General features: G+C 47.9%; 1 protein-coding gene across 3 annotated transcripts in view; it reads left to right on the forward strand.

The window, feature by feature from the left end:
- The first annotated feature begins 2,627 nt into the window (after window positions 1-2,627).
- Window positions 2,628-18,313, forward strand: part of LOC112989685 (contactin-4) — a 355,336-nt gene continuing 339,650 nt past the window's right edge. For all 3 annotated transcript variants that reach the window (XM_064519224.1, XM_064519223.1, XM_064519227.1), the window contains exon 1: window positions 2,628-2,759. The gene's annotated coding sequence lies outside the window, so the exon portion shown is untranslated. The remainder of the gene's footprint in view (window positions 2,760-18,313) is intronic.

The following is an 18,313-nucleotide window of genomic DNA, read 5'->3' on the forward strand; positions in this document are numbered from 1 at the left end:
ATGAAATGAAGTGGCTATTCTAGCGCATTTTTGTTTTCTAGCACATTTGATTTGTTGTCTTGAGATGAAACTCGTAGCATGTGAGGCAGGCGAGGGTTAAGAAGAAAGGTACATTTCTGCAAAACTCCTCGTGTGCTGTATCGCTGCTTGCCGCACTGGGCTACAAGCACTCCTAGGCTTAAACAGCCCCCCGAAGGACGTAGCAAATACCCATCACCTTGTAAAGCTGGTCTTGGTATTTTAATTAAAGGTCAGACAAAACTACGGTGTAAACCTCAGAGATGTTTTGTAGCAGCCATTTAAGGCAGAGTTGCTTAACGAAGTCTTACTGTATTAGTGAAACGGCGCCTGAACCCTTCCCAAGGCTTACACCAGCCTAAGCAAAGCAGAGCTAAGCAAAGGAGCCCCGGCCAGGCCCAGCCGGGGAGTTCGGGCCGGTAAAGCATGGCTGCGACCCAAGTCTCCCGGACGCCCGCGGGCTGCAGAAGCACTGCGGGAGCGTGCGGCTCGCACCACCTCCGCGCGGGCTGCGGGCGCTGGCCCCCGCCTCGGCCCCCGCCACGCGAGCACGTGGGGCCGTGCCCCCTCGGCCCCCTGCCCGGCTGTGCTCGTGTGCCTGGGCCGCAACCTTCCTGGTAATTCAGAATAGTTTGTTTTATGTAATTAATATTACCGTGCTAAACACCGTTGTGGCGCTCTGGCATTAATATCGCGGGTGTCAATCACGGACACGGTCGTGCAGCAGCGTGTTCTGAAGGTCGCTCGCGAGGCGGTATTCAAAGCGTTAGCTTTGTTAGTACGAGTGATCTTCCAAACCTGCCAGGCAATTGCTCCTGCTGGGTTTAGAAAGTATTTTAGACGATTTGCTAAAAAGAATACGTCCGAGTTTTAAACCGGAGTCTTTTGTTTGTGACTCTTTTCTACCTTTGGCCTAACTTGGGGATTTGTGGAGAAAACGAAGCAGGCGAGCCGGCTGCTGGTTCGGCCGGCGGTGAGGGATAACACGTGCAGCGGAGGGGGCACAACTGCGAGGCGTTTCGAGCAAAGCCATCTGTCCCCGCGCAGCGGCTCCGTGTTTCTGCCTTTCGCTCCTCATTTGCTCTTGGTCGCCACCCCGTTGAGGGCAGACGGTGTTTCTCGCTGCTGTTCGTGAGGGTGTTGCTTGCCTAGGTGGGTTACGATGATGCATTCTGCACATGTTCCTTCTGAAAAACTCGGAAGCATTTTCAGCGCTGATTTCCCTTAAGAGTTATTACCGCCCGCACAGATTGGCAGTGCCGCGCCACGACGCCGGGATTTATGAGGTGACCTTGGAGACACCGGCACTCCCAAATTGAAAACACTCGGAGCTAAACTTGAAATATATTTATTTTGGATTACCGAGTGGTCTCCACTATTGTATAAATCAGAATGCGATTACGCAAATAATAAATAACGTTTATATAACGCTTCATAACATAGGGGGATTCACGCATGCACTGCTCAGTACCACACTCCTCGGCGCTGCCAGGCTCTGCTCTCACCCTTGGAGCCAACGTTAAATCCTCCCTGGAAACGAGGAAAAGCGGCCCCGGCCGTGCTGAGCGGTGCACGTGCCGGGGATCACCGCGGGCCTCGTGGGCCGCTTCCCGCCGCCGCTCCGAGCCGGGGGCCGCGCTGAGGGGCCGGAGGTGCCGAGCCGCTGCCGATGGCAGGCGCGAACCGGCGAACGGCAATAAAGGCGAACCCAACCTGCACTAATGTTAATTGTCATTCGGTTTATATCGATGTGCAGTTTATTAAACCATAAAGCAAGGCAGCAAGCACAGAGAGCAACACTAGAGATAATTAAACATAATAAGGGTTTCACTTAATCCCCCAAAGCCCAGGGGACGCGCAGTTAAGGCTGAATACCCTCTTTGCACCGGCAGGCACTTTTTGCACAGTCATTTAAGAGCACTTGCTGCTCAGAGATTCCCAGGCAGAGAGGTAGGACTTCCTTTCAGTTTTAGATACATTTTTTCCCTTTTCTTTGCGCCTTTCAGTTACTTTGCTTATTGAGCCGGGACCCTGGATTTCGAAGTAGTTCTTGGCTCGTTCTTTACATTGCGGTAGAGCCAGCGCGGACCCTCCCGGGAAACGTCCCGGCCGCGGACGGGGAGCCCCTGCGGCGGGGAGGCCCCGGCTCCCCCCCCCTGCTCCGCTCGCCCGGCCGGGCTCCTCCCTGGACGCGGGGGTCCGGGCTGGCCGGGGCGGCCGTGCGGGTCCCCGCGGGAGGCTGAGGGGGCCGGAGGCTGCGGGGAAGGGCGCTGCCCGGGAGAGCAGCCGCAGCGCACCTGGGATGAGCGCGGGGGGGAAGCCCAGAGCTGTAACTCAGGAGCCTCCGGTCTCCCGGCAGCGGGACCGGGGCTGCTGAAGCCGGCGGAGAGGCGGGACGAGAGGGGGCCGGGCCGGGTCCCGCGGCTGCTGCGCGGGGGCTCCTCCGCGGGGGAGACGCGCCTTCGCCCCGCGAATAACCGCAACAAACCAACCAGAGAGCGGGGCGGGGGTGCCGGCCGCTGGGGCCGGGCCGCGCAGGGCAGCGCAAGGGTTAAGGGCGGCGGCTGCCCGCGGCCGCGCCCGCCCCCCGCGCACGGCGCAGGTTTGGGGGGTGGGATCTGCGCGGCGCCCGCCCGGCTCCCGGCCGCTGACGCTCAATGCTGCGGCCGCGGGCTGCTGCGGGGAGCCGCGCACCTCGGCGCCGCTGCGCTCCGCGGGGCCCCCCGCCCCGCCCCGCCCAGGTAAGCGCCGCGCCGCGCCGCCCGCTGCGGAGGGGGAGAGGGGGAAATTGGGACGGGAGGAAGAAAGCAGGGGACCAGTTGCGGCGGGGAGCGGAGCGGAGCGGCGCGGCCGGGGCAGGGGCCGCCGGCCCCCGCGGGCGCTGCGCGCACAACTTTTCGCCGGCTGCAGCCGCGGCGGCGGGCGGAGCTGCCGCCCGCGCTGCCCCGCGCAAGCCCCGCTGCGCGTCGCGGGGGGAGCGGCGGTTCGTACCGCACCCCCCCCCCCCCGCCCCCGGCCCGCAGCGAGCCGCGGCGGCTTGACGCGGGGGAGCCGCGCTGCGCGTCCCCTGCGCCGCGGGAACCGGGGAGCCGCGGGTCCCCCCGCCCCGGCCGCCCGCAACTCCCTGAAACTGCTTCGAGGGCGCCCGGAGAAGCCGCCCCCGCCCGTAGCCCGCTGCCCCCGCGCCGCCCGGCCTCCGCGCGGAGCGGCGCCTTCCTCCCCCTCCTCCTCCCCCTCCTCCTCCTCCTCCTCGCTGCCGCGGAGCCCGGCGCAGCGCGGGTGTCTGCGGGTCGCGGGGGCAGCGCGGGGCCCCGCAAAGCCGGGGCGGGTCGGGGCGCTGCCGGCGCTTCCCCCGCGGGGAGCTCGCGAGCCCGCTGCCAGCGCGGCCGGGAGCCGGGCGCTCGCCGTGCCCTGACCGGGGAAACGCCGGTGTTTAAATGGGAGCGACAGCGGGGAGCAGCCTCCCCTCGCCTCCCAGAAGCCTGACTTGTGCCTCGGCGTGCGAACGCGGGACGCGGTGCGGTGGCGTTTCCTTTAACCCCGAGCTGGGGCAGCCAGCGCGGTTGCCCCTGGGCGAGGGGCGTCGTGGCGAGGGGCGTCGTGGCGAGGGGCGCGTGGCGAGGGGCGTCGTGGCGAGGGGCGCGTGGCCGGCGCTGCCCGCGCACAGGGCCCGCCGCGCTCCCCAGCTTGGCACCAGCGCTGCGCACGACGGCAGGTCGCGGGGCTCGTGGCCCGCCATCGCCGTGGTGGCTCGTTTATGTTTCCAGTGCCGGTCCCTCCCTGCTTGTTGCCTGGATGCTGGTTTCTGGGCGCCAGCGGAGAAGCGCTTGTACCGGGGGCAGAGGCGGGAGCGCCGTGGTGGCCCGCGGGCCGCCCTGCTGCCCGGCCTCCGTCTGCTGCCCGCCGAGCGGTGCTGCTTGTTGCCGTGCAGCTGGGGTGCTCAGCCCTTACAGTTTGGTGGGATTAAAATTCCCCTGGTTTAAAATACAGGTACATGTTCCTTTATCAGTGGCACCTAGGAAACTTGTGTAGTTGTTGATCTCTTTTACAATTCCTGCCACAGATGTGAAACTTCAGGGTAATTTGGAGCAATTCTGCTCCCAGGTGATTCATTTCACTTGATTTTTAGGGATTGGCTTTGACAGATCTGTGTAGTTTGCTTGATTAAAAAAAAAAAATCAGACGTAAAGACAAGCTAGAGGGAGGGTGATAACCACAAGATAGCTGGATCATTGCTGTGTCGTTTCTTTTCTTCCCTCTTGGTCTTTCTGAACGTTACGTGCGGTAAGCGTTAGGGAAGGAGACCTGGCGGGTGGCTCGCCTCCCTCGGAGCCCCGCGCTGGCGTGGCGATGGCAGCGTGTGCCCCCCCGCGCCCCGGCAGGGCACGGCCCCGCTGCTGCGGCGCTGCTGCAAGGACTCTGTCGCTTAGAAATACTCTGCTGCGCTTGGAAGTCCATAAATCATCACAGTCTGTCTTCAGCGCTGTTGGATCCCAGCAAGTCTGGGTTTTCCTCCCAAACCTACATCTCTGGCCTGAATTGACCTGATGATGTCCCTGTAAAAGCTGCTCACGTCCTCGGTCTGCTTTTGCTTGTGATCTGTTATTCAAACCTGTTCTCATACTTAACGTGGGGCTAATTTTGGACGGCGTTTGGTGCAACAGTTGGGAATTTTCCTTCAAATACCGAAATTGTAGTCTGCTTATTGCTGCCTGAGTGATGCGCAGTCCCTGACAGGAAGGTAATCGCTAACACCAAAAAGTAACATGAATCACACAAAATCCACAAATGTCAACTTTGAAGCTCTAATCTAGGCGTGCTGCCAGTGTTTAAACTTGCACACATCTTTGCTGCTATCTGCTGCAGTGGTTACTCAAACATAGATACGAATGTCGTGGCAGTAGCGATTCGTTCTTTTTGTTATTAGCAAAGCAAATTCCTGATGATGGCATCCCGCCGATCTAATGTTTCATGCAAGCACACAGCTCTTCCCTGTCCCCTGCAATCCTGCACCAAAAATGGCAAGATTAAAACAAAAGATTCTTGTGTCAAATCTGCTTACAGTCTTCGTACAAACAAGGTTCGCAATTCATTACGAACTAAGACAACGGTATTTTCTACACCAAACAGTGTTTCCCGTGCTGTATGTTTTGTACTCTGGGAAATAACTTCATTCTTTGCTTTTCCCTAGATACAAGCAGTCACTTTTTATCTTAATCTCCAGGATAAAAATCTGGTTCAGCATGACACCAAGAAAAAGAAAGATTGTTTTTGAATTGCTGGGTTAAATCACTGACAGTCAGACCTTCAGGACCAGCAGGGTCAAAGCATTTAAAAAACAACTAATCTAGTGATGTCGTAATCCAAATGCATAATTCATTTGTAGGAAGCTGAAGCATAATGAGCAGGTTTTGGCTCTGCAATGTAAATTGGGATTTTTGTTCAGGAATCTAACTGCAGTGTAGGTATATCAGCTTGTGGACCTAAGGTAAGTGATAAACTTACTGTATCATTCCACCTTAAGAAAAGATCATGTCTTGGGCACTCAAGAATAATCCACAATTATTAAATTTTTTGAAACACCTTTTCTAGGGTTTTTTGAGAAATTGTATTAAACAGCTCAGGGATGCAAAATGTGGTTCTGCAACATTTATTTCTTCTATTAATTCTTCCATAAGCTCCCAGCTGATCAGCAGCTGAAGCTGTGTTACTTGAAAGTTTGCTGGAGATGTCTCAGATACAGCTGGGCATCTTTATTAATGAATAAATGTTTTTATATTTCCAGTACCAAGCTCTCCTAAGATGCATTATACTAAAGTTGAAAAGAAAGCAAGGCATACTTTTTATTAGGATCCACTCATATGTTAATTTTACATTTTTTTTTTTGTCACATGAGACTTTTCAAAAGTAAGTATTCCTGAGGAATGACTTCATGCTTTCTTGGGGGAAAAGTCAGTTGACAAGATTCAGATCTCCGTCAAGGCTCCTGGAGTGATGCAGTGGGAACTTGGTGGAAACAGACAGGCAGGGAGAACGGCAGATAAATCTTGCCGTGATGGTACTTCACGGGCTTTTCTCCTTTTTGCTTTTCCAGAGGCTTTGAACCAGGCTTCAGAGCGATGCGGTGCAGAGGGTCCCTGTCAGCCATGGTGCGCGTGCCCCCTCCCTTCTTGTCGGCAGAACAAGGTGTGGGTGGAGGAGCCGTGCTGAGCCCCGGCTGTTCCCGGTGGTGTTAGCCTGGGAGGGCTACGGCACGGCACTCCCTTAGCAGTGCCTCTTCTCCCTCCACCCCCTTCACCGTGCTTGCTCATGGTCGCACGGTCCAAAGCTTGGTCTCTTCACCCGCACTGATACTGAACCTTCCCAGGGAGTTGTTTAGCTTCTGATCTCGTCACCACCTGCATCTCCTGAGCTTTCCTGAGTTAACCTACTTCTGAGATGACCAGTGTGCTGGAGACGCTGTATAAGGGGCTGGGGACTGTACCCGGCAAAGTGGAAGTTGCCAGACCTGCTGGGGCTTGATGCCACCGTGGGCCAAGCACAGGAGACAGGCGGGATCTTGGGCCAAAGACATTCTTGGTGGAGCTGTTGCCAACTGTCAGTGCAACTTCATGGCTGTTAGAAGACAAGCTAGTCCTGAGCTTCTTGTAACTCTGGACTGATTTACTCATCTCTGAACTGTACCAGTGTAAGATCTTTGTAGGCCTTAGACAAAATCTGTGTTTATATTTTATTTACATAAAATATTTAGCCAATGAAGAGATTCCATGTTTAAGCCCAATTTACAAAAGGTTTAACAGGTCATTTCAGTCAATTAGAAGACCAAGAAAAGGAACAAATAGCATACTTTGTGTTTGTAATGGAAAAGAACCTGCATTGTGAATGTAATTTAATCTTCGAGTACAGAATAGCAATAACCTACAAGTATTTCTTTTTTAATCAAATTTTTAAGTGCACGGTTTATTAAACTCTTCTTATGCAGATAACAGGGTATTATTTGGAAAGACTTACAAATAACACAATACTCAAACAATTAAACGTATTTCCATTTCTATGCTTCCGATAACAGGAGTGTGAAAACCCAACTAGCCATCTGTGAAAGTCTGCAGAATTGCCTAGAATATGCAGTGAATATTGTTCCCCCTGCTCAGTGGTGATATATTCATGATTCTCATCTTCCGTTTCTCTCTCTTCTTAGCTCTAGCTGAAGCAGCTTGTGCAGAGATCTTTCCCCAGTTTGTCCCATAGCCACAGTTTGGGCCGTTTCCCCCTGGCTGGGCTCTGTTAATGAGTAACCTGTACAAAGCTGGAATTGTGCCTCAAGCCCTTTCCTTGGGTTTAGTCCATCCTTCCTCCGTGCCCTTCTTTTGCTGAGCCATCATGTCTTCTCCTGCTCCTTTCGACAGTCACGCCCTACCCTTGCTCACAACGTGTGGGCTAAGGCTGATGTTTTGTGTTTGAGAAAACCCATAAACCGCAGAGGTTGCTGTCAGGCATGTTTCCGTTCCTTGGATTAATATTATTAGGTTCATACTTGCACCAGATTCTGTTAACTTAAACCTATATTAAGTCAATGGTGTTTTATAGAGCAGTATTGTCTGTCAGTGAAGAACATGTATCTGTGAGTCAATGGCAAAATAAACTTCCCTGCTAACCGCCACAGTGCTGAGCTTGTGTCAGAGAGTATCTTAGTCCACCTGTTAAAACCGTGGTTTCTGAGACCATCAAGATTGTGAATTATGTATTTATTTATTGAGTTGATGCACTGGATCTTTTCCCCGGGACCTTAGGTGGGACCTCCATGTTTCATATCGTATAGGCATGAGGAACCTGCAGCTCATGACCTACCTGCAAGTGAGGCATGAATCCATTTCACATGATTTTCTTTTTCCATGATATTATTTGATAACGCTGAACTTCGTGTTAATGGAGTGACCCACGAAATGTGTTTGAAAGGTTTATTCAGCACTAAGCAGAGGAAGAGTTCTTCACCTCCCGTATAGAACGCTGAATAGCTTTCATCAAATAATAATTTTTCTTTATCACAACTACCCTGCTCTTGTGAAATGGAGGCAAGAGCTCTGTACCCTCTTGTCATGAATGAATGAATGAATCTTCTTGGTCTTTGTCTCCTGGTCTTTTGAAAAAAGCTTCTGAACAGCACTCGACTCCTGGCTTTAAAAAGAATTACTTAGCGTAAGAGCAGAACATTTGCCTAAGAGGGTTTTCATCCAAGAATGACTTTTCATATTTAATTGATCTGTATTGTTCAATTAGGGAGATGTATAATGCCCTCTCTTGTGCATGTATAGCTAGAAGTAGAAATAAGTGAAGTATGAAGTACAGTAGAAAAGCAATTTCCAATAGGAGTGGTTCTGAGCAACAAACAAAACAGGATTTCAGCCCCGGCCTTGATATATACAAATAAATATGAATTGTGTAAATGCATCGGATGGGTAATTTCAACATGCAGATTATTTTGCATTACAATATTTGTTCTTATTCTGGCCACATTTGAATAACCTGCTTTTTTTCCCCCAAGCCATATATATAGAAATGTTCTGTTACGCCAGAATATTTTTTCACATATTTTGTATGTACATATTCCGGTGGGCTATACTTATCTGCAAACAGCTCATTCGGGCTTTTCTCCAAAGAAAAAAAAAAAAAAAAAAGCATGGTTTGGCAAGTGCTGGTGTCCCGCTGAGCGTGCGGGAGCTCAGGGCGTGCAGAGACGGGATCGGCGCACGGGGGTGTCGCCTGTCCCACAGGGTGGCAGCACTCCACGCGTGTTGCGGGTAGCCGAGCTGCACCGCCGCGGGGCGAGAGCCGCCCGCCCTTGGCTGCCCGGCAGCTGCCTGGCCTGGCCTCTGCGGCGGGGCGGGCTCCTGGGGCCTGCGGCGCTCTTTGGGGGCACGTTAAATAGGCACGGGGCTGTCTGGGAATCACTTGGACGTCCGGCACGATGCATGTGAGGCTCAGAGGAGGTAACAAAAGGGTTTTAGTGCGTCGCTGCCTCTGTCGCTCCCCGTTTTGAAGAAGTAACGTCATGTAAAGCAAGGAAGCGTCGCGCGGTTGACGTAGCGCCCGCAGACGTTGAGCTCTGCCGACGCTGCGGTTCTGCTCCCGCAGGCTGGGTCCTGCGGTGTCCCCTGTAAAAAGCTCATGGCAATTTGCAGAAATTTAAGTGCTTTTTGAAGCTGATGCCTGCACCCCCGTCGTACTGTTTCCCCGGTATAATTTTTCAGAGTTTCTAGTTCTGAGGAATCGTCACAAAAAGGCATCATTTTCCCCCTTTCTCACATTCTGATAATTCTTCCAGCAGTGTCTCGATGACCCACAAAGCCATTCTTTCTCTCAGTTTGACTCATTTTTTCACACTGTTTTCATACGCGTTGTTACGCATCTTTACTTGTGCAGCCTGATGCAGCAGCTCATCTTGCAGTTTGGCTGATGGGTAAGATTTTCTGCAGCCTGCTCAGCACCACCCTCTCTCCGCTGCTCCCCAGCTCCTTTGGCTTCAGCGCGAGGGGATACAGGGAATAACAGAGCTCTTCTGTTGGATGCAGCGTACTCAGACTCACTGTTAGAAAGCGCCGCTTATTCTCTACCGGGGAGAAGTGGAAGGTGGTGTAAGGAGGTATTTTCCTTCTCCCAGGGCGAGCTGGAGCGCTGAGCTCGCTGCTTGTGTTGCCAAGTGCTCCTGCAGCTACGGACGCCCCAAGAAGGGCTACGGCAGACACGGCCAACTCACCCCGTTACTCCACATTTCTGTTTCAAGCCACCACAGCTCTGTGGTTATGATTTTCATAGTGTTTGCCAGCACTCTATGATGAGTATTAAATGAATATATCACGCATTTTGTTCACTTTCCTGGGGAGGCAGAGGGAGAAAGCAGCCATGGCGCGAGGCAGTGCATGAGGCCGGGCGTTTCTCCTCTGGCCTGCTGCTCACACGTGCGGCTTTGGATGAAAGAGCTGCTTGGGCGCATTCAGTGTTTGATGAGTTTCTCGTAATTGCAGGCGTAGGGAAAAAACACTAGTCAAATACATCTGCGAATGAAGAGCACGGGACATAGATTGACTCAATATTTTCTCAAGTCAAGTGGAAAAAAGGAAGCCTAGTATGAGAAAGCTGGAAAGGTCAAAGTAATTTGTACTTGGGTGATAATGGGCAATGCTGCCATTGTTTATGGAGCCTGCAGAATCTCTCCAGTGTTAACCGCTGTGATATATCTGATGGTAACTTGGAGAAATTAAAAATGAAGTAGCAATTGTTCCACCCTCTTCAGTCCTTAGTCTGTTTTGGTTTGAGATTCCTTTGAAAAGTTGCATATTCTTGACAAATCAGTTGAGGTTAAATTATTCAGTTCTGTTGACTTCAGCATGCGATGGGTGAAGGAAGGAGATTTAAAAACAAGAAAAAAGTTGAAAGGTTAGGTTGATTAGGATAAATCTGAGACCTGCCCGTGTCTTGCTGTTTAAACATCCTGAGCGTGTTCTCCTCTGTGTTTATTTTACTGCAGTCTTTTTTGTTTATTTACTAGTGTAAACGGAAGTTTTATATGCATGTATCAGCTATTGCTGTTAAAATAGGAATAAGTATCCAGCTCTTAATGCCCCACACTGTCTTCAGCTGCCTCAGTTATTCATGCAGATTTGCAACCTCTTCTAGTAGCCACTAGAAATTGTCTGAATTTTTCTAAGGAATCTGGTTTCTTTCCTGTAAGTGGCAATGCTACCAAATTGCATAATTTTCCATAAAACAATAGGAAACTATATCATGAGTCCCTCCTGCCTCATGTGTAGCAAGAAGTGTAGGCTCCAGAGGAATTCATTTGCTAGGCTTATTGCTGAGACATTTAATATCTAGAATGATTTAGTATATCAAATTCTAGAGTTTTTGGCCGCATGTAGCTGCATTCGTCATTGTTGCAGAACCTTGACAGTGAACAAAAGGTGCTGCAGGGAACCATAACTCACGTAACAAATTAATGGATTCGCAGCTTCGCTTGTTCAGCTAGATGGAGGCTGGAAAGCTTGTGGTCTGGGTGGCAGAAGGCATTCTGCAACAAGTGTATGGGTTACAAGTTTGCATTTCCTTCATCCCTGAAATGGGTGTTGAAAGTGCAGCCCTCTTGCTGACTGGCTGTGACTGGTATTTTTTGCTTTTAAAAGTGCTTCACTATAAATGACTTCAAAAGCAAAAAAAAAAAAAAAGTTTTTTAGCAGTTAAAGGAGCACAATGCAATTGTTTTAATATAAACTACTTTTTAATCAGTATCCATAGGAAAAGAAGGATTCAAATTCGTAAAGTTTCATCTATTTAAGTTCTATCATATGACACTGTGTAATGGAGAACTTAAGATCATGAGTTCAGTATGTCCCATAACTGTCACAATCAGCACAACATAACTGTTAATTTTTGCCATTGGAAGGGCACGTGCATTGCACGGAGATACTCAACCATCTTCAGATAAACGGTTCTCAAAGTACGGTCTAGGCTAATAGTTAGGTTTGTCCTTAATTGCTGTAAGTCCCATCAAGCTGTTTTAAACCATAAATCTCTCCTGGTGATCCTCAGCAACAGTCCTGTTGTTTCCGAGTGTGTCGAGCTTACCTGGCCGTGCGTGCTTCAAGGCTAGCAAGTCTGCCTAATTAACAGCCCCGCATCTTCCTGCCCCGATTTTGCTCTTACACCTCTTCTCTGATTTTGCCACCCTTCACAAGAGATTAACACAACTCCTGAAAAGATTCATATTAGCTTTTAGTTGCCAGATGACTGGGCATGCTGTAAGGCAGGGCATAGCTCTGCCCTAGGGAGGGCTGGCACGCAAAACTGGCTCTAAATATCAGTATAGGTTTAGCTGATGATGGTGTTTGTAGGCAGGACATGCTGATCAGCACCTCTTGAAACTTCACTGTGAACCGAAGTTACTTAGCACTTCATTGCAGAGAGCTGACGGCCTGTCTGCGCGTTTGGTAATGGGCTCAATCACCCTCAAGGGCTTGGAAGTTAAACATGCAGCTATGCCTGAAGAAAACAAACCAATGGAGGGGGACGGATGGGAGCGGAGAGCATCTCAAAACTGCAGCTGAGTTGCAAAAGGGGACTTAAGAAAATGTGCAGAATTGGGCAACTCCCAAATACTGCCATTACTCATGTTGGCCACATCAACTGGTTTTGGTAGCTCTAAACTTGCGCTCCTGAAGTTCAGGAAGACCCTGCATCATTTTGAAGATCAGTCAGTAGTTCAGAGCACCTTTGCAGCACATAGAAAAGTTAGGAAATACACCCACATTTGCTTCCTGGGGGGGAAAAAAACACTAGAAACCACATCACCTGCACTGCCAGCGGGTTTACACATGAGCAGGAGTTGCAGATCTCCAGAATACAGAACATCAGAAGCAGTGTGGTCTCTTGGAGAGCGCAGCGTGCTCTGAAAGATGCACGTTTGAAGCTCTGGTTGAAGACACTGAAATGGTCGTGTCAGAACATGCACTCAGTGTGTTGTCGCCACGTCACTGTGCAGAGCTGTGCTAGCATCACAGATTAACTTAGTTGGGTCTCTCTCTTTTCCACTGTTATTTGGGGTTTAGGGTGGGGTTTTGTTTTATGGTTTGGTTTCAAGCTTCATTCTTTCCTTTGAAGAGCAGGTTGCAAGGTCAGTCTGTATTTTTACAGTGTAAGTATACAGTCTGACTGTACCACGTGATTGTAATGCCTCGTCTGTTTTTCTCCTTTAATATTCTGGACCACCGAAGTTAGAAACTTGACAGCATGTGGCAAAACATGCTGATAATGGCTCAGGAATACGTATTTCTGGTTTGTTCAATGCAATGTAAGCGAGAGATTAAGGTGCAGCTGAATAGCACACCTTTGACCAATCTGGGCTTGGATAAATAGAGCCCTTACAGTAGATTAAGTGATACATCACAGCTCCTCTGCAAACATAATACAGAGAAGCCCACTGCGTAATAGCTCGCATAAATGGACAGAAGTGCAGTATTTGTATTGCTGTTTATTTAATTACTTTAGATTTGCTTCTCTGTAAACATTTGCCTGAACAGACAAGTCTCTGAGGTCCTCTGTTTCCTTCTAAGCTGTCTGCAAAGAATAGGAGCAAAGGAGTTGGGAAGCTACTTAAAGAAACTGAGACAGCTGCAGGCACTGACTTTTCTCTGCTTTAGGCGAAGGAAAGGCATGAGTGTTGCAGGGTAGTGAGGAGATGGAAAAAGGATGAAGAGCATGCATCACAAGAAAACATCAAAAGAAGGCAAGAAAACATTTGCAAGAAAATACGCAAATGTCCACTGAGTCAGGAAAGATTTCCTGCTCCTGATTCTTTTCTCTGCCCTGGCTCTTCGGTCACTTATTGCTTTGATAGTTCCACTCATGCAACATAGCTCATGCAATTCACGATGGGGGTGGAGGCTGAAGTAAACTGTCCCGTGGAAGACTGGATTACGGATGCTTCTCCTTTGTCACCGCAATTCAAGGAACACTTGTAAAAAAACTGTTGTGGAGCTCTGCTGCTAATGAGACTTTCTCTTGCTTCAGGTGGTGAGGGACTGGCAGTGGTTAGTTCAGTGGTTGGTTAGTGGTTAGTAGCTAGTTCAGGTCTTCTGCTGTTCTCCAGGGAGGTTCTTCCTTGCTGATGTGGTTCTGCGGAGGGAGGAGGCTGCCTCTGCTAGGGAAGACAGCGCGTGCTTCACGTGTAGTCTGTGATTCTGCAAAGTGCCTATGTTCCCCCACAGCATTTGATCAGTTCCTTAAGTGTGAACATGTGAATAGTCTTGGAGAGGTTGTGCATTTTGCTGGATTGGCAGCAGCAAGCCCCTAAGCACCTGAGATGTGCGGTGCTGCCTAGCGAAGCTCCAGCCAGCTCTGAATGGCTGGAGGAGGCCACGTTCCCTTAGCCTCGAATCCCGCCTGGACTACCTGCCCCTGCTGCCCTCGTACTGCCTAGGCAGACCTTCGGTCTAGGTGGGCCTAATGTCTCTTGCTTTTGTTTCCAGCTGTGAAAAGTGTAACTGAAATACACTGTGCACCTTGAAAAAAGACAAGAAGATCCTTCAAATCCTCTTTTAAAAGCATTTAACCAGGCACCTGAGTGTTTTCTGAATCAAAACCAAACTAAGGGCCAAACCCTCGGCTCTCATGCTGCCATCTTCCCCTCTCTCTCTTATGTCAGGAGGTTCGAAGATGTTTGGTGCAAGTGTTTTTAGCTTTATGGCTGGTTCTGTGGACCAGCTAATGCCCCCAACCATTTTCAGCGTATTCAGAGACAGCAAGGCTAGCTCTGATAGCCTGTTTGCTATCAGCACGCGCTGTATCTCAGAGCCATTTTATTATTATGATTATTATTGTATTTTAGAACCATTACCTAAAATATGGAATCACTGCCCCTAGAAAAGTAGATTATCCTTTCCTGGACAGCTAATTTTATTTCACTCAACAAAATTTGACTCATATTTCTGAAACATTGCCACTAAACAGCTCTCTAAGCAGAGTTGCAGTGCAAGACCAAATTAGATTCGTGTAGGGAGAAGGGAAATGTTGTTGCAAGTGTCCAAAGGGGTTGCAATGAAAATAATCTTATAGATCAAACTTAAATTGAGTTCAGATATTACAGAGATAACACAGTTCTATACCTGGAAAATCCATCTGTCAAAAATAAACTTCAGGGTCACATTTTAAAATGGTACTTGCAGTTCTGGATCATCTAGCTACATCTCTGGCAGACCTAAAATGTCAGTTCCATACATTACAGGGGCACAAATCTTGCAAAGCAGTTAAGGCTGTAGGAGTCTGCTCAACAACAACAACAACAACAACAAAAAGCTTTGAGGATTTATAAAATCCTTCACAAATTGCCCCAGCCTGAAATCACAGGAACTATCTGTCAGAGTGACTTTTGAATGAGACACCCAAAACTTAGGCTAGGCCATAGCTAAGCTGAACACCTCTGGGAGAAAATACTTCTTGAAGTTCTGCATTGTGAAAGAAGTGGTTCATATATAACCTGGTCAATTTATTTGACCCTTTTCACTTATTATTTAAGTCTCCGAACGGTCTTAAAATTTCAGGTCTTTAATTATCCTTGCGGAAGTCCTGTGAGCTAGCAATATGTGAGCTAGCAATATGCTCTTGGAGATGAAGAACTGAGACACACATGGACGGGTGGTCAGAGACGCAGATACTTAGGCACTTAAGTTTTTAGTAAGCTCTACCCAATTCTTTGAATTTTGGGCTAGTGAGCTACTCAAAATATTAAAAAAAAAAAAAAAGATAATGAAGAAATTTTAATGCTGACTCCTTTCCTTATCCCCCATGAATTGCATAATAGCTCTATCTCGTGCTTAAAACGGGCACAGTTATTTTTGCACCTGTGTTGCTGTTTTGGACCAGTCCTGCCCTAGGGACATAGATTCCTGGGTTTTGAAATGGTCAGGATGAGTAATCTCTCTTAAAACTTACTTTAAAACTACAAATAATTGGGATTAAAAATGTGTTTTCGAAAATGTAATCAAATATGATGCAGCTGTCTAAAACATAATGGATAGGCATAAGCAAGCTCAAGAAAGCCCTGATAATATCTATACTAATGTAATGACCATCGGTATTGCATAAAATTTAAAATATTGTAAAATATCTAAATCCAGTTGCAGAGAAGCCTTTATAATTATTCTGACAATATCTAATTTTAGTAACTGATTAAATTCTATGGAATAGAAGAATGTTTCTCCATTGCAGTCCACTTCTAGTAAGGACGGAGATCATGATTATCATCAATATTTTACTCATATAGGTATATTTATTATATATCTATATTTTCTGCGTTTCTATATCTGTATTGTAGCAGCTCTGCGGAGAAGGACTGGAGGGTCCTGGCGGACAGGAGGCCAAACATGGGTCAGCAGTGCTTGTAGCCAGTAGATCAAGGGGACCTTCCCGTGGGATATAAGGGAAAAAAAAAGTCACTATGAGCATAATTAAGCAGTGGAACCAGTTGCCCAAGAGTTTTGCAGTCTCCATCACTGGAGGTTTTCCACGACCTAACGGGACAAGCCTTAAGCAAGCTGGTGTGAATTCAGCGTTGACACTGCCTTGAGCCCAGGCTGGGCTGGCGAACCTGCAGTGAGGTCCCTTCCCCCTGCACGTGCGACTGTGGCACCGTCAGCTGGTGTCCTCTGCCAGTACCGAAGGGACACTTCCCTTCCAGCTGAAAAGGCTGCTTCGGGAATTTCCTTTTCTCCTCACCTAACTGACGAAGGCTTTGGCTCTAAGACTGCAGTGAAATTGAGTGTGTACGTAAGCGCTTACAGGATCAGGGCCAAACAATTTAAATAATTGATAGAATACTTTATTTCTTTAGCCTACCCAAAGTAAACTGAGTTTCAAATGGACGTGAGCTGACTTAGGTGTTTGGCTGGGGAGAAAAAAACTCTCAGTTGCACTGATTTCCCACAGGATTAACGTGGGACCAGGGAAAATAACATCAGCTTCACCCTCCTTCCTTCCCTTTCTATACCCAAACTCTTTTTTGCTTTTGTTTTCTTTTTGCTTTTTTTTCAGGTTATTTGGATTCTTTTGTAGGGAAAAAAAGAACCCCTTTAAATTAAACACATATAATCTGAAAAGGAGGGGAGGAAGTTGCCGAAAGACCTTTGTGAACTGAACTGACCAACCATCCTAAGGGTATTTTGGTTTTGAAAAGTATATTTCTGTATAATTTTTGTAAATGCTTATAAACTCATAATACCACTAGGATGGAGGTGTTTCCCCTTGCCCTGCCAGGCTGTGAGACAATACAACAGCAGAAGTGTTAAAAGTTACTGACCCAAAGGTTGTGCAGGCAGAGAAGAAAAGGAAAATGAAGGCTAAAAACGTAAATAGGAGAAGGAGAAGCGGATAAATGATCATCCATGTTTTGATTGCTAAATGGTACCGTGGGCTTGTAGACTAGTTTGTCGGAAGGATGTCATTTGCGTAAGCAGGATGCGGAAGAATTAGTATGTTAAAAACAAACAGGAAATGTGAGTCCATTTTGGATGGCTCCTCATATTCCACTCGCTGTGCAAATGATTAAATATATTAGCTAAAAATAGAAGCAGGGAAGAAACAGCAGAATTATGCTGGGCTTCAGGGAGAGGAAGTTGATGCATTAATAAAAAAAAGATGAGTAGTAGTCCATAAAGTGTTGCTTTTTTGAAACTTTCCTTTGAGAACTTCTTTTTCCAATGGAAAACATCAATGAAATATGACTCTTGAGAATTAATTCACAAGCCATTGTCTGTCTGTTTATTTTTACTACCGATAAAACAGACTGAATGATTAAAATTCTAAATCTGACACTGGACAAAGTGGTTCATAGCAGGAAATACGCTTTGACCCCAAATACTTTTTTTTTTCTCTCTTTTTATCCTTCTACTCTTTGAGTCGTACTGTATGTCTAAACACTCTCTTGTCCTTTTCTGAATCTGAGCATGCTGCCTTTGAGCTAACCTTGATAGGTTTAAGGAGGGAGTAAAGTGATAGTGTGCCTTTGGTATGAGAGGTTGGGTTTCTGATCTAGGAGAGCATTTCCAGCCCAGGGTTTTAAACAAATATGATAGTATGTTGACTCAAATGCTTGTTATCGTTGGTTACAGTAAGTTTCATAAAGTCTCAGCTGTGTTCCACGTGTTAATAACACAGCTAACAAGTTAGAAAACCACTGTAGAAGTTTTTTTTAAGACCAATATGTGCTGCTGAAAATGCATTCCTATTGTTGTCAATCCAGTCATGATCCTCTTAATGAAGAAAAAGGAGATACAGCCGTCTGCTGCTGAGATTCCTCTGCCCTTTAGTCTCCTTAGCCACTGTCACTCATTCCCCTCTTTTTTGAACCTTATCATTTTGTGTTCCTGATACTGGATTTGATCCATCCATCAGCTGTCACTAACTTGTCAGAGGCACCGGACACTGCCAGATGTAGTTTCTGTGCAGCTCCTGCCAGAAGAGAAGAATATCTTAGAGAGATCTGGGCAAACCAGGAAGCTGGTCCATTTTTGTTTTATTTCAGATCCTCTTCAGATTAGCCTTTCTTTCACCACTCTCCCCCAAAATGGAACCTGTTACAAATTGCAGAGTTTGAAATGGGTAATTTCTAACTTGTGAGGAATTTGTGCCTTTTTTTGTATGCATACTCCTATTTTAAACTATTTTGATAAGTTCTGCCCTTTGTTACAGAAACAGAAGGGAGGGTAAAACTTTTCCTGTAATGTTTCTTCATCTGAACTTGATCATGCTT

Source organism: Dromaius novaehollandiae, chromosome 12, assembly GCF_036370855.1.
Source record: "Dromaius novaehollandiae isolate bDroNov1 chromosome 12, bDroNov1.hap1, whole genome shotgun sequence".
In the NCBI taxonomy this organism is placed as follows: Eukaryota; Metazoa; Chordata; class Aves; order Casuariiformes; family Dromaiidae; genus Dromaius; species Dromaius novaehollandiae.